Genomic DNA, 17897 nt, shown 5'->3' with positions numbered 1-17897 from the left:
GAGGAAAGAAGGATTGGTCCAACCTGTATTTGCTTGTATGCCTTGAAACAAATACACAAAAAACCAAACTTCTACAGAGATGTGTGGAAATAAAATTTTCCTTAGTTCTTCTTGATGAGTTTGTCTATTCTAGTGAGAGAAGAACAAATGAACAAATTTACATTTTGGCATTTATGTTAGAAGGTTAGTATGAACAAACCTGAGTCAAATGGCCCTGTGTTTCCAGTTAAATCAGCTTATGTTTTAAGGGCCTTGATGGCCTAGAGTTCTGGGCAGCTGGTGGCTTGGCTGGTCAAGGCCTTATATGATGCTGCCCATGTTCCTTCAATTGCTTCCCCAAATCTGTATCCACCTAAAGTCAGACTAATATAATTATCAACAGCTCTGAGCAGGGAGAAGACACAGGATGGCAGTGGGCAGCCTTTGAGGGCTCAATAAAGGGGTGAAGGGCAGTCTAACACCTTGACCTTGCCAGTCACAGGGAGGACAACTTTGAGCTGGTTAGGAAATGTGTACTTTGGGGGCATATGTTGGAGGCACCACCACATTCTCCCCTCTGACTTTCTTCCTGAATACCACTCAGCTGCTTGTGGACGATGTCATGAGTTTCCCAAAGCTTCTGTCACAGAGTACCACAGATTTGGTGGTTTAAAACAAGAGAAATTATTCTCAAGTTCTGGAGGAACTCATGCTGAAGGGGGAATCCTTCCTTACCCCTTCCTGTTCCAGTGCCTCTCACGTTCCTTCTCTTGGGGCCCCATCACTCCGATCCCTGCCGCCTTCCACCGGTGTCTTCTTCTGTACATGCCATTTATCCTTCTGCATTTCTCTATAAGGACATTTGTCACTGGATTTAGGACCTTACTTGGGTAACCCTGGGTGATTTCTGCATGTCAGGATCCTTAGCTTAATAACATTGCAAACACCCTTTTACCAAATAAGATGACATTTGATCTTTTGTTGTATCAGGTAATATTCACAGGTTCCAGGAAACCGGACATGGGCCTACGTTTTTGGAGTTACCATTTAACTCATTCCAGAGGAGTCCCTCAAAGCCTGGGAACTGATATTCACACCAATTTCTTGCACAATTTCTGCGGCCATGTCCTGCTGTGTTAATTTGACTGTAACTGCCTGAGCTTCCTGCCTGCAAGTCTTGTGCCTACATGTCCGAGCTCTTCTTGGAACTGAGAGTATCAGGGAGGGAAACCTAATGAGGGACTTAGATATCCCAGTGTGGGGCAGAAGGGCAAAATTTGGACATCACAAAATGGACAGTCTTCTCCAGAGGACCATGTCCCCTCCTCACTGCACCAGGACAAAATCGCTCGTTTGGCTCCCAAGGCACTCCTTAGCAGTCTGAATCTGAGATGAGAATTATTCCACTTAGCAAAGAGGATTAATGTTTCATAACAAAAGATAATATATTCAATTGTATGCAAAAGAGGTAGTAGTAATGGCATGGATAAAGCACACTTATTTTTGTCTATTGTATCATATGTTTAATTCCTATAAAAACACCAGTAGTTCTATTGAGTACCTTTCGGAGAACTTGACCACTTCCAGAATGAATTGGATTGTGTTAATTAAATACACTTGACTTTGATGAAACTGAAACCTGATAGGCTTTCAAGGAAATGAGGCTTAGCAAGCTTTAGTGAATTTTAATAGATAGTGGATAGGATTAAATAGAAGATCAGGCAGCTCTGGTTCTCATCAACTGGAATGGTGAGAAGGCACCAGTCACTCCTGCCCGTCTGGCAGGGAGGTTTACCTTTTAAAGGCTCATGTGGCTAAGCAGAGAGTCTGTTGATGGCACCCCAAGAGTTCTGTCTATGACCCTAGCCAAGAAAGGTTTGGTTCTCCTGTGTTTAGTACTGATAATATCACAGATGAAAGAATCAGATTTTTAATTATTTTAACAGGACAGCCATGAGGTTAACAAAGAGATGAAACTGAACAGGGAAAATCATAACGTCTTTAATTCAAAAAAGTTAATTGCACAACTGTAGGGCTGGGGATACGTGGCTTTGCAATAACTCCTGTGAAAACAGGGGATTCAGAATAGTCACACTTGTAAATTCAGCCAAGAAGAATGGAATTGCCTAAAATATTGATGTTGTCTTCGGTCATATTAATATGAGAATTTGTGTCCAGAGTCTGGCCCAGTTGTTGATAAAACCACATCGGGAGGACCTTACTTATTGGGTCTACACATTTCAGGATGATCACAGACAACTAGAAAACACCCCAATTAAAGTGACCACCATAAAGAGGGGCCTGAAAACCATGACACATTAGGAATAGTTGAAAAACTGCAGTATTTTTCCTGGAAGAGAGTGGAGGTAGCTTAGGAAGGATATAATACTTATTTTTAAATACCTAAAGAAGTGCCATGAGGAGTAAGAACTAAGTATATTCTCTTCTACTCCAGAGATTAGATGTAAGAAATTAAAAGGCATTCCTCAGATCTTCTTTTGATGTAGATTAGAGAAGCCAGCTTGAATTTGTTGAGGCAAAAGGGGGAATTTATTGTCTCACATAATGAAGGCATCCAGACTGAATCTAGTTCCTTGAACCCTTAAAGGATTTTCTCACTCCATTTATCATTTCTACTTCTTTTTGTGTCATCTTCTTTCTTTCCAGTCACAAAAAGCTTTTTCTGTGAGGACATGGCCACCAGCAATTTCTAGCCTCTTATCACTCAAGGTTTCAGACTATAGAGAAAGAAAGCTTTCCCACCTTTTTGTGTGTGAGAGAGAGGAGGGTTGGAGGGGATTCCAAGGAAGAGCTCTGATTGGCTGACTTAGATCATGTGTCCACCTCCAGAGGCCTCTCCCTGATCAGGAGGCTGGCATTGACCTCTGGACCTCCAGACCTCTGGAGGTCACTCTCTGTGGCCTCATATAAGAAGATGGAATCCCCCATTCAAGTCCCAGATCCCCGGTAGTAGAAGGAGGCAGATACAGTTGACCAGAAGAAAGAAGGGAGGGGTTCAGGGGGACAAAGCCATAATTCTCCACTACACAGAGCAACTGGTCTGTGTAAGATGGAAGGAAGACCATTTTAAGAGTCAGTAGTTTTGGGGTACTTAGCCCAAGGTAGCCAGTAATGTAGCCTTTCACAAACCTACAAAAGAGCACAGCAAACAGAGCCATAGGGACCACAACGAAAGAGTACCCTACCATACATCGTCCATCGATCTGCCTCTTTGACCACAGTGATCATTCTTCTTGAACCTCACATTTCATGGCTCCCAGTTACAACCCCAAGCTTCTAGATTGTGATTCTGCCTCACTTGCTCTGATAACATTCACAAACAACCTTCTTTAATAGCCTTTCAGGTGAGACCTGGTCACCCTGTCCTCACCTCTCCTTGAACTCCTTACTACCCCAGTGACCCTTGCAGCTTGGTGAGTGGGACCATGTTGTTTCTCCCTATGCATGTTCTGGTCAGTGCCCAGCTGAAGACAGGAAGGGGACCCCCTGCACGTCTCTGAAGGGCTCTCTCTGCTCCCTGGTACTTTGCCCTTGAATGCTTAGGTGCCTTGACCTCCTCAGATTTTAAGCTCTCTCTTCTCAGCTCAGGAGGCCGGGGCTTATGGGTCTCCCTTCCTGTGCTGAAGTCTAACATCTCTCTTCTGGCTGGAGGTAGATGTTCCCCCAATCCTGGGCTCATCTTGTTGTTTTTCATTTCTCAGGGATCACGGTCCTTCCTTGTCTGCTGTCTGCTATCTTGAGAACTGTTGTTTCCTAGGTTTGGTTGCTTTTAAAGTTTATTTCAGGTGGGAGGGAAAATCCATTCCTGTTACTTCATCTAAGCTAGAAGTAAAATTCCATAACCAAAGGTTTGCTATGTTTAAAAATATTGTTGAAATGTGGTGTGTTTTTCCTTAGTCTTATTCACTCCTCGGTCTCTTGAGCTCTCTATTAAAAGTCAGAGGAAATTAGAATTTGTTCTGCCTTTCATTATCAGTTGGTAGAAGCCATGGGATCATATTTTTTCCACATAGAAGAAAGTTTCCTTTCAATGGATGCTTCTTTATCTTTTCCTTAGTCCTGCTTCTTATTCTAGATCAGTCCTTCTCAATGAGCAGTGTTTACATATATTCATTACATGCTTTAATCATGACAGCTCTAGCTCAGAGGATAAACTACAAATTGTTTTCTTAAAAAAGCCTTGAGTTACAAAAAGTGTCAGTTTTTATCAGAATAAAAATAAAATGTGTAATAGAGGCTCAAACAGTGGTGAAATGGTCATTATTTACCAAGAAAATTGTAATTGTGAGGACCAGTGTTTCTCTAATGGCAGAGACAAAGTGACACCAGCAATGGGAGGGAGCATAGCAGGAAAAATGTTCATTCTTTCCTTCCTCCCTTCCTCCACATGTACTTGAACAGAGCTGGGTTAAAACCCTTCAGTATGACCAATACTTGACTATGCAAGATAATCGTATTAAAAATTGACAATGCATTGTTAATTGCTTACCTTAAAATAGCAATAATTTCTTAAGAGCATCTAATAAATTTTTCAACTTTTATATTTTCAATAATTTGAACTCATCTTCGAATCAGGGGCCCCCTTTCCTATGTAGATAAGAATCATTTGTAATTAGCACATCAATTATTTGTATGTAAATGAGTACTTTTAAAGTAACAGTGAATGGTTCATTAACTTAAATAGTCTCCTCATAAATTTGTTTGAACCTCTCTGTTACTTTTTTTTTTTATAGCACTTATAAAAGTAAATTTCAGCCTAGGCCACTGATGAATTATCATAAATTCTAAGTGAGTAAGGTCCAAATTAATGAGGCTTTACCATAAATTCATCCAGGGCCATAGTAGGATGACTGTCCCAAGAGAGAGCAGATGTGCTGTTGACAGGAGGGCCCCTGAGAGATTGTATTTATTGAGGGCTTACACGTGCCAGGCACTTAGCTAAGTGCTTTACATGCATGATCTCATTTAATGCTCCCAACAATACAGTGATTTAGATGATGCTACCCATTTCAGATGATAACACAAAGGCTCAATATGGTTTGGTAACCCATCCAAGACACACTTGTAGGAAGTAGCCAAACAGGGGTTTAAACTCATAAGTGCTAGTGGCAAAGCTCCTGGACTTCACCACAGGATACATGGCAAGTCTAGGGGGCTTCCAGGGCTGCCCTACATGCTTCTCTGCAAACATTGGCAATACTTACTGCTCTCTCTACCTGCCACTTCTCGGCAGCCCTCCCAGTCTCCCCATTCATCCCTTGGCCTTTTGGGTCTTGGCCTCTTGGGGCTCATTCAAGCCCATTCGCCCAAATGGAGAGTCTAAATCATTTGGAGTTCTTGGCTGTCGAAGGCCATGAGAAGTGTTGTGTCTTTTGTGAAAATGGCAGTTAAGGTTCTAAATAACAGCAATGGGGGATATTGGAGATGGTTTGAAAAGGGGTTTTGTTGGCTGATTTATAACCAACTTTTGAAATGAAATTTAATAAATCTAGGAAGATATATGAGCCATCCAGGGCTTGTTATATGAATTGTTTGTAACTGATTTTTTTCCCAGAGAGTCTTATATGAATTTCTCTTATATATTTTATGTATTTTTGGAAAATGAGCTCTAGAAATCAAAGTTCCCGTCTAGCCTCCTTTGTCTCCTGTTTCTGGACAAATGCTCATCATTTCATGTTAGGCAGGATTCCCTCCTGAAGAAGAGGGATGCGATGGTGCTCAGGATTCCTGAATCTAGCCTGCCAGCCCTTCCTTTCTTGACTTGCAACTTTGGACATATCACATCTTTCTTTGAAATACAACCATGATCTGCCACCCTCTCCTCCATCCCACCCACATCCAAACCTTATCAACACACTTCGGAGGCGGACAGGGTGAACCTCTGGCTTTGCATGGACAATAACCTCTCCCAGAATTTGTCTTCAGCTGTGTTTTTTTTTTTTTTCATTCACTGTACAGATGACTATTGAGTGATAAGTACCACGTGCTACTGGAGGTGCCGGGAATATGGTAGGAAATAAGACAAAAAGGAGTCCTGCTCTAACAAAGCCTTTACTATGGTGGGGAAATAAACACACAAATAAATTAGTAAGATAATTTTGATGAGCAAGGGACATCAATGAAGAAAAAAAGAGTGTAGAGCAGTGGGGTAAGTTGGTGGGTACGATTTTATATGGAGCAGTCAGGAAAAGTCTCTCTCAACCCATGAGATACAGGGGGTAGCTAGTGCAAAGGTCCTAAAGTAGAAATTAAGGTGGCAACAAAAGAAAGTTATTGTCCATTTTATATAGGGTCTGGTACACTATCATTAAGATTTCAAATTTTGTTCTCATTGCAGTGAGCATTTTAAAAACTGTTGGAAAGAGTACTCTGGTTTAGTGAAGAATAGAGTTATCAGTGTGGTGGTTATCATGATTTAGGTGAGAGTTTACAGTGTCTGGATTTGGCTGGAAGTCATGGTCAGAATTGGTCAGATTCAGGAAATGTTTCAGAGTTGTTGCTGATAGGTCTGACTGATGGAGGGTACACAAGGTGAGAACAAGAGAAAAAATGACCTGTGATTCTCCATGAGGATACCTAGGTGCATACAGGACAGACAAAACCCCTCAAAACCCAGACCAAATCTCAACAAACTCCAAGTAAATCTCTCCCTTCCCTTCCTAACCATACTCAGATTTTTTGTTTGGACTATCATCCCTTCCCTCATGCTGACCTCATCTTCACCTCCAGAATTACAGTGATTCTGTCATGTTACGGTGATTGTTTTAGGAGACCTAAGCTAGTCAGTGCATGCATTTCCTTGGTCCCAGTGATTGGTTGAAAGGTGGCTAATCGGAGTGAAGCTTAGGATTCTTTTTTCAAGAATTGGAAGAAGTGATGTTCTTTCTCTGTGTGGATGCATGGGATGAAATATGCAGTTTCAATTGCTTCTGGCAGCCATCTCAGAAAGCCAGCCTGAAGAAATAATTTGATATGTGGAGGCAGGAAAACAAGGAAACCACTGGGACCAAGAGCTGAGCTCTGTTCAAAATGTTCCTGAATTGCTTGCTTTCTTATGGGGTAAGTTGGTATTTATATTATTTGCAGCCCAGGTGCATCCCAGGTGCATCCCAGGTGATACAAGCTCCATGCTATTTTCATTGGGATATGAAGATACAGTCTCTTTACAATTGGACCAGAATGCTGCTGGGAGGGAGCAAGTTTGAGTGAGAGGATGGAATAAGGATATGTGCCAAGAAAGAAAACAAATTAAGGGAGGATTCCAAGGGTTCTAGAATTGTGTTGGAAGAACTGAAATCCCTTTGGGAGCAATGAAGAGCAGATCTGACTTTGTGGAAAATAAAAACAGCAGTGGTTATAATATATATTTTTTAAAACCATTCCTCTGCAGCATAGGGAGCTTAAAGAGAACCGTGTAGAGCTGGAAGACAGAGAACAGAGCTCTACAGGTGTCTTCAAGATACCATTGACATCAGCTGTAACAGAAGCAATAAGCGGGGCAAAACTGAAGAAAATGTTCCAGAAATGAAGAATAATCTGAATGTGGAGATCACATGGGCTCCCTCTCTTCCAAGAGATGACGACGGAAGGTACACCGTGCCTCTGCCATATGCAGCCCTCCAGGAAAAGAAAACAAAAGAAATCACAGCCCCTACCACCACCTGAGACAAAACTGGCTGCTGCCAAAGGACAAAAGTCCTGCTGGTCTTTGATTTCTTCTCTGTAGCCCTAAGTGCTAAAACCAACAGAGAAACTTATATTTGGACGTCCTTTGTGGCAAAGGTCACTGACTCAAGAATCATACACCCTACTCTATTGTTATTCGTGCTCTAGGTGTCTAAGTTCTTGTAAATTGTGCAAATTGGGGGGGATCAAAATACTAAGTACCCTCTGCACAATTTCAATATCACGTAGAGTTACTTTAAGTCTTAAAATATATAATCCACACAAAGCACTTAGAAGAGTGTCTTGCACATCTATTGCATCTAAAAATGTTACCTCAGGGTGTGGTGCATAAACGATGAATTTTGGAACACTGAAAAGAAGTAAAATAAAATAAAATGGGAAAACATTTAAAAAATAAGTAAATAAAACAAAAAAAAGCCAATACAAAATGAAAAAATAAAAATAAGAAATAAAAATGTTACTTCTTATTATTGGAAATAGTAACATTCTTCATTGGCGAAACTACTTGAGGTTGTACCTCATTTGATGAAGATGGAACCAACGTGTAATTTCAGGAATGAAGAATTCATTATGCAAAAGAGCTACATAGGCATCAAAACTATTAAAACATATAATTAAAAGTTAAGTGCTAAATAACTCAAAGCCATGAGGAAAATTAAAATCCTTGATTTTTATAATTGCTATTTTGGGATAATGCATATAAACATTCCAGTTTCTTAAGAAATCTTGACCAATGGATCATTTCCTCAGAAGTAAAAGTTCTCAGTCTGAGGACTGTTACCAGTGGATACTTTCAAGTTTCAAGAAACACATAATCTCTGTGCTATATAAACTGTCCCAGAACATCAAAATAGATCGATAGCTCTACCCAATTCAGTTTATGAAGCCATTGAGGGACAACCGCCACAATGTCTGTGCAGTGTTTTGGGACTTTATGGATAGAAATGGAATTGCTGGACCAAATTTTCATCATCTGAGCTTTTCTACCAACCACACTTCGTCTCCTCAATGCAAAAATAGTTATGAATGACCATATATTTGATAATGAGTTTTCTTCCTCTTCCTCTTCTTCTTTTTCTTCCTCGCTAATTTCTTTAGAATACCTGTCACATTTCAAGTCCTCACAATAGAAACTTCAGGTCCAGGTTTATAAAACTTTGAACAGGTTGGGGTCTTCAGAGGGCCTTGCAAATCCAGATACACTGAAGCACAGGTCATACACAGGAGATAGAGTAGCACACACCATGGCTGGTGGGAGGGAGTACATGGTGTTGGAGGGATGCTAAAGAAGCTACTGGAATATGTATGACTACAACTGGTTGCCAGCTTTTCCTGAGTCTAACCAACCTGGCCTCAGTTGTTGACCAACTTCCGTGGCACAGTGAATGCCTCCAAATCAATAAAACTTCCTAAGACCCAAAGGTCCTTCCCACCATTGCTGTGTTTTAAGGCAGCACGTCACAGACTAACCCAGGAATGGATCCTGGTTGTCCTAACAGCCTAATAGTGGTGGAGGGGAAGAAGAGGGAGTCCCAGATGCTGGTTTTTAGAGGATGACCCTGTTCCAAGGGGCTCCAGCTCTGTGGTTCCAGCCTTACCAACTGACTTCCTCCTAGTTCTTTACTTTCTCCAGCACAGTAATATACAGTCATTGAAACAGCCTGTATAGCATTTTTGAAACCTGAAAGAGCCTAACAAATGCCAGACATTACTTTCTGCAAGTCTCATACCTAGCCCTATGGGAAGGTTTGACTAATAACAATAGAATTTTTCTTGGAAGAGATGTTCTTGAAGTTTCTTCAACGCAGGGTATTAACATTTTAAATATTGTGACAATTTTAATGGGCTAAACTTGGGATTTTGTTTTTGTGTATATATTTTTCCTTGAAAAATGTTGAAAATAAATTTTTAATGTTCAGAAAATGAATCTCACATCAGTGTACCCACTATCTGGAATTTTAAAATGCTAGCATTTTGTATTTTTTGCTTCAATTTTTTTTAATAAGATAAATAGGACAATACAAATAAAACTAAAGTTTCCTTTTTTTCCCCGTTATCGCCTTTCTGTTCCTCATCCTCCTTTTCAGAGAAAATGCCTATTATGAATTTTCCCATATTCTTCCAGTCCTTGTTTTATACTTTTTCTACTTAAAACTTTATCTATTAAAAAAATAAATGTAGTGTTTCTTTGGGTTTTTAATATCTGTATAAATCTTCTATATTGTACCCATCTATTTTATGCTTTTTAGGTATTTTCACGTTGATACACATAGATCTAGCTCATTCTTTTAGCTACTGTAGCATATTTCATCATTTGTGACCATGCCAAACTTTATCCATTCCTCTAGTGATGAACACTCTTGGTTTTTGTCCCCCCCGAATGTTTTACTATTACAACACTGCGATGGTCACATCCTTGTTTGTTGAGTGTGACAGTGTCTTTAGGGTTTATGGGTAGAAAATTACTTGCTGGAGTATAGTGTACGTACTATTCAGCATTACCAGATATTGTCAAATTGTCCTCCAATGTGTTTGTGTCAAAAAACTCCATCAACAGTAATATCTCAGTAGTTCTCCCTGCCTCTGCCTCCCCCGTGTCTCTGTCCCTGAAGGCCTCTGTTGACTTGGGTTTTCCGTTCTCAGGGACTCAAACTACACTGCCCTCTGTCTTGCTTCAACTTGGCTTAAATGCTATTCTCAGAAAAGCCTGACTCATCAGGTCCACACAGACTTCTCATTAACTCTTAGAGCAATCATGATTCATGAATCATTGTATATTTATTTTGTATTTTTCTCCCCATTAGGCCCTAAGTTAGGAGTGAGGGAACTTTTCTGCCATATTTATCTCTCTCTTCCCAACACCTCCCATGGTACTTGGTAGATAGTTATTAAAGGAATGAGTGCATTGAACACACCCCTCCCCAGCTAAGAAAGACTCCAACTGTCCTGGCCAGACACCAGTTACTATGGGGTGGGGGCAGGGGGGGGGCTCTGCTGGGGAGAGAACAGTGTTGTGATTCAGAGCCAAAGTGACTTGGGCCTGAGTCATGGCTCAGCAGTTAGTTAAATGCACATGACATTGGGAGAGTTACAAAAACTTTCTAAATCACAGCTGTAGCCTGGATCAAAAGGGAACAAACGATATTACTGGCTCCACGGGGTTGTTACGAGAATTAAATGATACACAAATAGAAAGCCCTTAACACCCTACCAAACACATATACGAACAAAGATCAGCTACAAAGATATGAACAGGCAATTTACAGAGGGGAAAAACCCCTAAAGATTAATAAGCATAGGAAGAGATGCTGGAATTAATTAGTGATCAAAGACATGCAAATTAAAACAGCAATAACATGTCGCTTTATACCTATTAGACCGGCAGTGTCAGGATGTTGTGGAGTGCTCGTGGAAGGCGTGGCTCTCAGAGTCTTTGCGTTTGGCTGGCTTTGAGCATCGTGGAGCCGAGCAGCCGTTCCAAAGGGTGGTCTGGACATACCGGCACGTCACGTACAAGCAGACCCTGTGTCTGGCACCTGTGGAATATGTCTGAGCCAGATTCTCACCCAGGTCCATAAGAGGACAGTGAAGATATCTGTTGCAATTCTGCTTGAAGGCACCATGGTGCCTATTGGTGGGAGAGTGGGCAGACACGATGGGGGCCACCTCATAGAATACCATGCAGCATTTGAAGACAGGGAACTAGACATATTCATGGCTAGATCCTAAAATCAGTGCTAAGTGAAAAACAGAAAAAGATGATCTATAATGCAATGCATACACATTCCATGACACGAAGGACAGAAAATACTTAATCCAATACCCTAGCGGTCTGTGAGATTGGAACTGGAATGGGAGTGAGGAGCTAGAACTAAAGGAGATAAATTTTAAAAACTATATCATGATAAAGAGTGCCCAAATGAGAGTATGATGATACACAGAGAACTGGGATGACCTCACCTCTCTACACCTGAAGTATTAAAAACAAAACCCAAGAAACACAACAAAACAGAAAACCCAGCAAGGGCGATAGCCTGGCAGGACCCTGGGATGAAAGCAAGAGGATCAATGTGGAACATAAGTTTCAGGTCCGGCCTGATAAGGTGAGGGCGTCTACCGAGCTGCCCCCTTTAGATACTGGAGAAATTTGTTTCTTTTAAAAAACTCTTTAAAATCTTTGGAAGTGGTCCTGAAGACATACAGCAAATGAAGGAATATTTATTCAGGAAATCGACCAGAAGTCTAAGAAAATCAAGAGTCTTGGTGTTTGAACCAAGTCCTGCTCCCTCCTCCTGGCCCAGGGAGACAGAGTGTCCACTCCGGGCTGGTGCGGTCACAAACCCTGGGCTCCACCCCCCCAGGTTCCCATCAGGGGGGTGGTTATCTTTTCCTGAGGGGCTGGCCCCTATGTTTCTCATCCAGCCCCCAGATACCTGCTGCTCAGGCTAACCTCTGTCCACATGGTGTGGAGTTGAAAGAATAACAGGAATTTGGAATATTTTTGATGCCTCTACTATCAGGCACTGTTCTAGGCCCTGGAGATAAACAGGAGGAGAGCCAGCCAAAGCCTCTGTGTGTGTACAGCTTCCATTTTCAGTCAGGGAGAGATATACAATAAATAAATGAAGACATAATATAAAATCAGGCCGTGATAAAGAAATGTAAAACAATGTAATGGATAGAGAATGAGAGAGGAAGGTGGAATGCTGTTTTGGATAGGATGGTCAGGGAGAGCCTCTCTGACAAGATGCCTTTTGAGCAGATCCCTAAATGGAATGAAGGAGGGAAATGTGCATGTCTGGGAGAAGACATGCACGGACACATGTCTGTGTCAGCCCTCCGCAGCTGCATGGGGAAGGGCCCTAAGGCAGGAGCATGCTTGGCAGGTTGGAGGACCTACAAGGAGGCAGTGTGGCTGGAACAGAGTGGGAGGTGGGCAGAGGGTCACCGGCAAGGTCAGAGAGGTAGCCGGGGGAGCAGATTAGTTATGGTGTCCTTGCGGTTGTCCCAGCAAGGAGCAACTGGCGTGGACGAAGGTGGTAGCAGGAGAGGTTGGAAACCGATTAGCTTCTGGCCTTGTTCTTAAGGTACAGTTGACAGGATTTGCTGATAGCGTAGATGGGGAGTCAAGAATGGAAAAGAGAGAGCGGGGGGGGGGAGTCAAGAATGACTGAAGAATTCTTGGCTGGAGCAGCTAGATGCGTGGAGGGACCATTCATGAGGATGGTCCTGCCTTGGGGATCCATGTGGACACGTCCCTCTTGAGGTCAGCCTGATTTTTCCTCCTTACGTGACTCTAGAATTTTCAAGAATTTGATTTTGGCTGTGTTAAATCTGAAATCCTTATTAGTCATCCCATTGGAACTGTGGAGTAGGCAGCTGGAGGTGTAAGTCTGGAGTTCAGGAGGGAGGGCAGACCCCACGTATGAAACATGATGCAGTCAGTATGCAGATGGTAACCAATGCCATGGGACTGGGTGAGACTAGAAGAGGCCCATGGAGTCCAAGGGTCTATGGTTATTGAGGGGTCGAAGGAATGAGGAAGAAGCCCCAAGAGACTGCAGAGGAGCAGCCCGGGAAGCAGGGAGCAATTAAAGAAGAACGTTGTCCCCCAGGCCCAATTGGAGGTGATGATCCACTGTCCAAATGCTGCTGAGATGCCAGGTGACTCGGCTGGAGGTTGACTCTTGGGTCTGGGAAGGAGGAGGTTGTGGCCACCTTGCCAAGAGGATTTTCATGATGATGTGGAGATAAAAGCTTGCTGGAATTATGTTCCAGAGAGAGTAGGAACAAGGGAGACTTTGAGGACAGGCAGCTTTTAAGCGAGGGATATTATTACGAAGCAACAGAGGAAAGGGGCTGGAGAATGGTAGGACATCAGAGGAATTTTGCATTTTGTTATGTTTGAGGAGGAGAGAAAGTGAAGCATGCTTTGTGTCCCTTAACTTGATCCTTTAATACGGGAAGCATTGATGGTGTCAGAGAGGGAAGGCTGCCTGCAGGAATTAAATCCATGAGTAGAGGAGAGAGGCGGGCTCAGCCTCTGAGCAGGGGAACGGGACTGTTCTGTTAACCCATGGTCAAGACAGGCATGGTAGGCGATGTACTCATAGTGCAGGGAGGTTGATAGGTTTGATGGTAGACAGACATGGGAATTCTGTTTGGATCGTGTCTATTTTAAGAAACAATCAGTTGATAGAAAAAAGTAGAGGGGGTGTTGAATTTTAGAGGAGAGTGTGTGTTGACTAAGATTTTATTCTTCCATGAATAACAGACACTCAAAGTAATAGTGGCTTAAATAAGTTAAAAATTTGGAAGCAGTGTCCCCAGTGCTCATGTGAGAGTCCTGCTCCATGGAGTTCTCGGGGTCTGAAATATTCTCCAGCTTTCCACTCCACCATTCCTGGGACATCACCCTCATCTCCTGCTCTGGAACGATGCTCAAGCTGTCACATTCATGTTCCAAGCCACAGAGTTAAGAAGGGAGAAGGGGAGACTGGTTGGGGGTTCTGCAGTCTTCTTAAGAAGTTCCCAAAAGTTGTCACATGAAAGTTTCACTGGGCAAAATTTGGCCACAGGCCCACACCTCACTGCAAGGAAATCTGAGAAATGTAGTCATACTTCTGGGCAGCCATATGTCCAATTAAAGATTCTATTACTAAGAATATTACAAATATTGTGGGATGGTTCTCTGTCTGTGCCACAATGTGACATAGTTCTCTTGGAGGGTGGGATAAGGAATTCAAGAAATACAGTAAAATTTTTGAGTATCTATATCTTACTGTTTCAGTGCAAGTCGAATGAATTGGGGTTTTTGCCAAGTGAATTTAGCAGAGGAAGAGAGGAAGGGAGCTGAGGATATGTGCCAGGGAGAGATGAGAGGCATGGGGTTTGGAATCAAAGCTGGGTAACAAGGAATGGGAAGACAAGAAAAAATGGGAAGAAGTTTTTGAAATCCTTGATGGGTTTGGAAGGATCTTGGAGTAGAGAAGCTAGAGTAGGGAGGGGAAGGGTGGCAGTTGGTGGTCTGACTGTGGGCAGGTATACAGTTATAGGAAAGGACAAAGTTTAGAGCATGAGTGGAATTGGAGGGAAAGTCTTCACTTCATTGAAGGGGGAGAATTCAAGGATATGAAAATACGTGTGTGCACCATCTATGTTGTGTCATCTATGACATGTCCCTTACGGAGTGGTAACTCAGCCACATGACGATGGTGTCGTGTGCATCATCTACGCCTTGTGTGGGTCATCTATGTGATGATGACATCACTGGGGGATGGACAGGTAGGTAACCATAGCAAGGGCTTAGATTTAGAGGAAAGAAGGATGGAGGAAAGGAGGCCCGAAACAGCCATGAAGAAAAGGTGAATATTTGCTGCACTCCAGACTTAGGCAGGTGGGTTGTGGGGACAGCAGTGGCCACCCTTCGCAGGGGTTTCTAGAAAGCCAAGGTGGGGGACAGAGGCAGGATTCAGAGATGGGATCTTTCAGAGAAAAGCTTAAACATCCTCTGTAGGGATTTTTGCCAATGAGGACACGAGTTCTGGGAAGTATGTGGAAGGTCTTCGTGGTCTGGGAAGGTGGGAGATTGGATAGCATTGTAGTGGAACATGTTCCCATGGGGGTATGAGCAGCGTGGGACGGGAAGGGAGCAGGGTTGTAGGGCGCCATGAGATCCGCCCTCAGTGCAGTTAGGGAAGACACATGATCAGTGTTACATGTGGCCTCCTTTGGGGATTGGTCCTCTAGGCAATGTCATCTCAGCAGGGGTGGGGTGTCTTACCAGGGACAGAAGGAGCTCTAGAAACTTCTGAGGGCCATGTTGCAGCCATGGGAGGGCTGTTAAACAGTGATCAGGCCTAGTTTTGGCAAGCCCGGGGCAGCTAGACTGCTGGAGGCACCTCTTGCAGAGTTCAAGGGGTGGTCTGGCAGTGGCAGGGCGGCGGTGGGGGGGGGGGAGGCTGTCAAACCAGGATAATCCTCCTTGGGATTATCTCAACAGATACCAAATGAAAATGCATCTGGCAAATGGCAATACCTATTTCTGATTTAAATCCAGACCAGAGGGTCACTTCCTTCACATTAAAATTAAAGCCAACATCAGGGATGCCTGGGTGGCTCAGTTGGTTAAGCAGCTGCCTTCGGCTCAGGTCATGATCCCAGCGTCCTGGGATCGAGTTCCACATCGGGCTCCTTGCTCTGCAGGGAGCCTGCTTCTCCCTCTGCCTCTGCCTGCCATTCTGTCTGCCTGTGCTCTCTCTCTCTCTCTCTCATAAATAAATAAAATCTTAAAAAAAAAAAAAGCTAGATTAAAAAAAAAATTAAAGCCAACATCATGCTTGAAGGTTATGAAAGCATTTTTGTTAAAGTCGAGAATAAGAAAAGGATGGCTACTGTCATCACAATTATTCAACGTTATTTTGGAGACAATGTTGTACATACTAGAAAAAAGACACATAATGAATAGGAAGTTGCAGAATAACTATTTTTAGATATGAACATAAATCTGGAAAAACTAAGAGAAGCACTTAAAAAACTATTAACGACTAAAAAAGAATTTAGCCAAATGGCTAGCTAAAAAATTTTTAGAATACAAAATTCAATAGCTCTCTTTTACGCCAACAATAGCCGGTTAGAAAGTGTAATGGAAGAAAAACTTCCATTCATAGTAACAAAGAAGATAAAAAATCCATGAATAAATATTATAGGAGAGGGGTAGGGCCTATAGGAAGGAAAACCTGAAATTCTAATGAGATTTCTTAAACAAAAGTTGAGAAGGTTGAAAGATAACACTGATCTTTCATGAAATGATTCAACTTTGTTAATTGCATCAGTCGTCCCAGATCTAAAGCGTATATTCATCATGATCCCAATCAAACGGGATTTTTTTGGAAGGATTTGACAAAATAGTGCTGAGTTTCCTCTAGAAAAGAAGCAATGCAAAATAGCTAAGAAAAATGTAAAGAAGGTTTTAAATAGAGAGTTAGATATTAAGATACTGCCAGAAATTAAAATGTGTTATGAAGCTGAAATCCAAGTATTTGGGTCTGTAGTAGGAATGGAAATAGAGAGTCGAGAGATAAGCCCTGATAAATGATGGGAATTTAGAATACGCTGAAAGTGGCATTTCACTGAAATGGTGGTGGATTAATTTAAGAAGAGGGCTGGGGCCCCAGGCTAGTCATTGGGGAGGAAACCCCGGAGCCACGGAGCCTCAGGGTTCCTGCTGTCCCCTTGTGCGGCTGCGGACTAGGGGCCCCTGCCCAGTGTTGTTGAGCAAGAAGCATTAACGGTAAAAGACTTGGATTCGTTTCTGACCTCTCAGCGCTGGGAGGGTCAATATTTGGGAAGTCCTCTGTGCAGAGGTGGTTTTTGAACTGTCATGCGGGGAGAAGAAGGAAGAACTTGAGACAGTCACAGACCTAAGTGGGGCCAGGAAGCGAAGGGGTTGGTGAGTTTGGAGCAGGGTGAGCGAGCAGAAAAGGAATGTGGGAGCTTCCAGGTCTAAGGGCAGGGCAGCCAGATCCCACAGGAGCCTCGGGCCACGGGTGGTCGTGGTGGGGAGTTTGGGTTTTATTGGTAAGTGCAGGAGAAGATACTGGCAGGCTTTAAGCTGTTGGTGGTGGGATGATAGGATCTGATCTGTACTTGTGAAAAGATCACGGTAAAATGGTAAAGATGGTCAATTTTATGCTATGTGTATTTTATCCTGATTTTTTAAAAATGCTAATTTTAAAAAAGGTCACTGTTCTGGAGTAGAATAGTTATGACTCCTTAAGGGACGGGCTTTCACGGCCCAGTTCTCCACCAATTTTATTCATATACCCAACCTTCCTTGCCCTTGTGTGCAGTACGCACACACGTTTGAGTTTGCATCCCTTGTATTACAAAGAAATAAATTCCCAAAGGAATAAAGATTCAGACCTAAAAATCACACACAGAAGGGAGGTTCCTGGCTGGCTCAGTGGGCGGAGCATGGGACTCTTGATCTCAGGGTTGCGAGTTCAAGTCCCATATTGGGTGTAGAGATTCCTAAAAATCTTTTAAAAAATACACGCAGAAGAAAACATAAATGTTTGACTCTGGAAGTCAGAAAGGTCTTTCGAAGCGCGGCAATGATCCAACAACAGAAAACATCTCCCGTGTAAATGCTGTAGGAGTCTTTTAAGAGGTAAGAAAGGAAAAGTCAGAAGATGCTTAACAGAAGAGAT

The sequence above is a fragment of the Lontra canadensis genome, unplaced genomic scaffold (genome assembly GCF_010015895.1).
Source record: "Lontra canadensis isolate GAN:19392208 unplaced genomic scaffold, GSC_riverotter_1.0 scaffold36, whole genome shotgun sequence".
Taxonomy (NCBI): domain Eukaryota; kingdom Metazoa; phylum Chordata; class Mammalia; order Carnivora; family Mustelidae; genus Lontra; species Lontra canadensis.
This window is presented reverse-complemented; position numbering follows the sequence as displayed.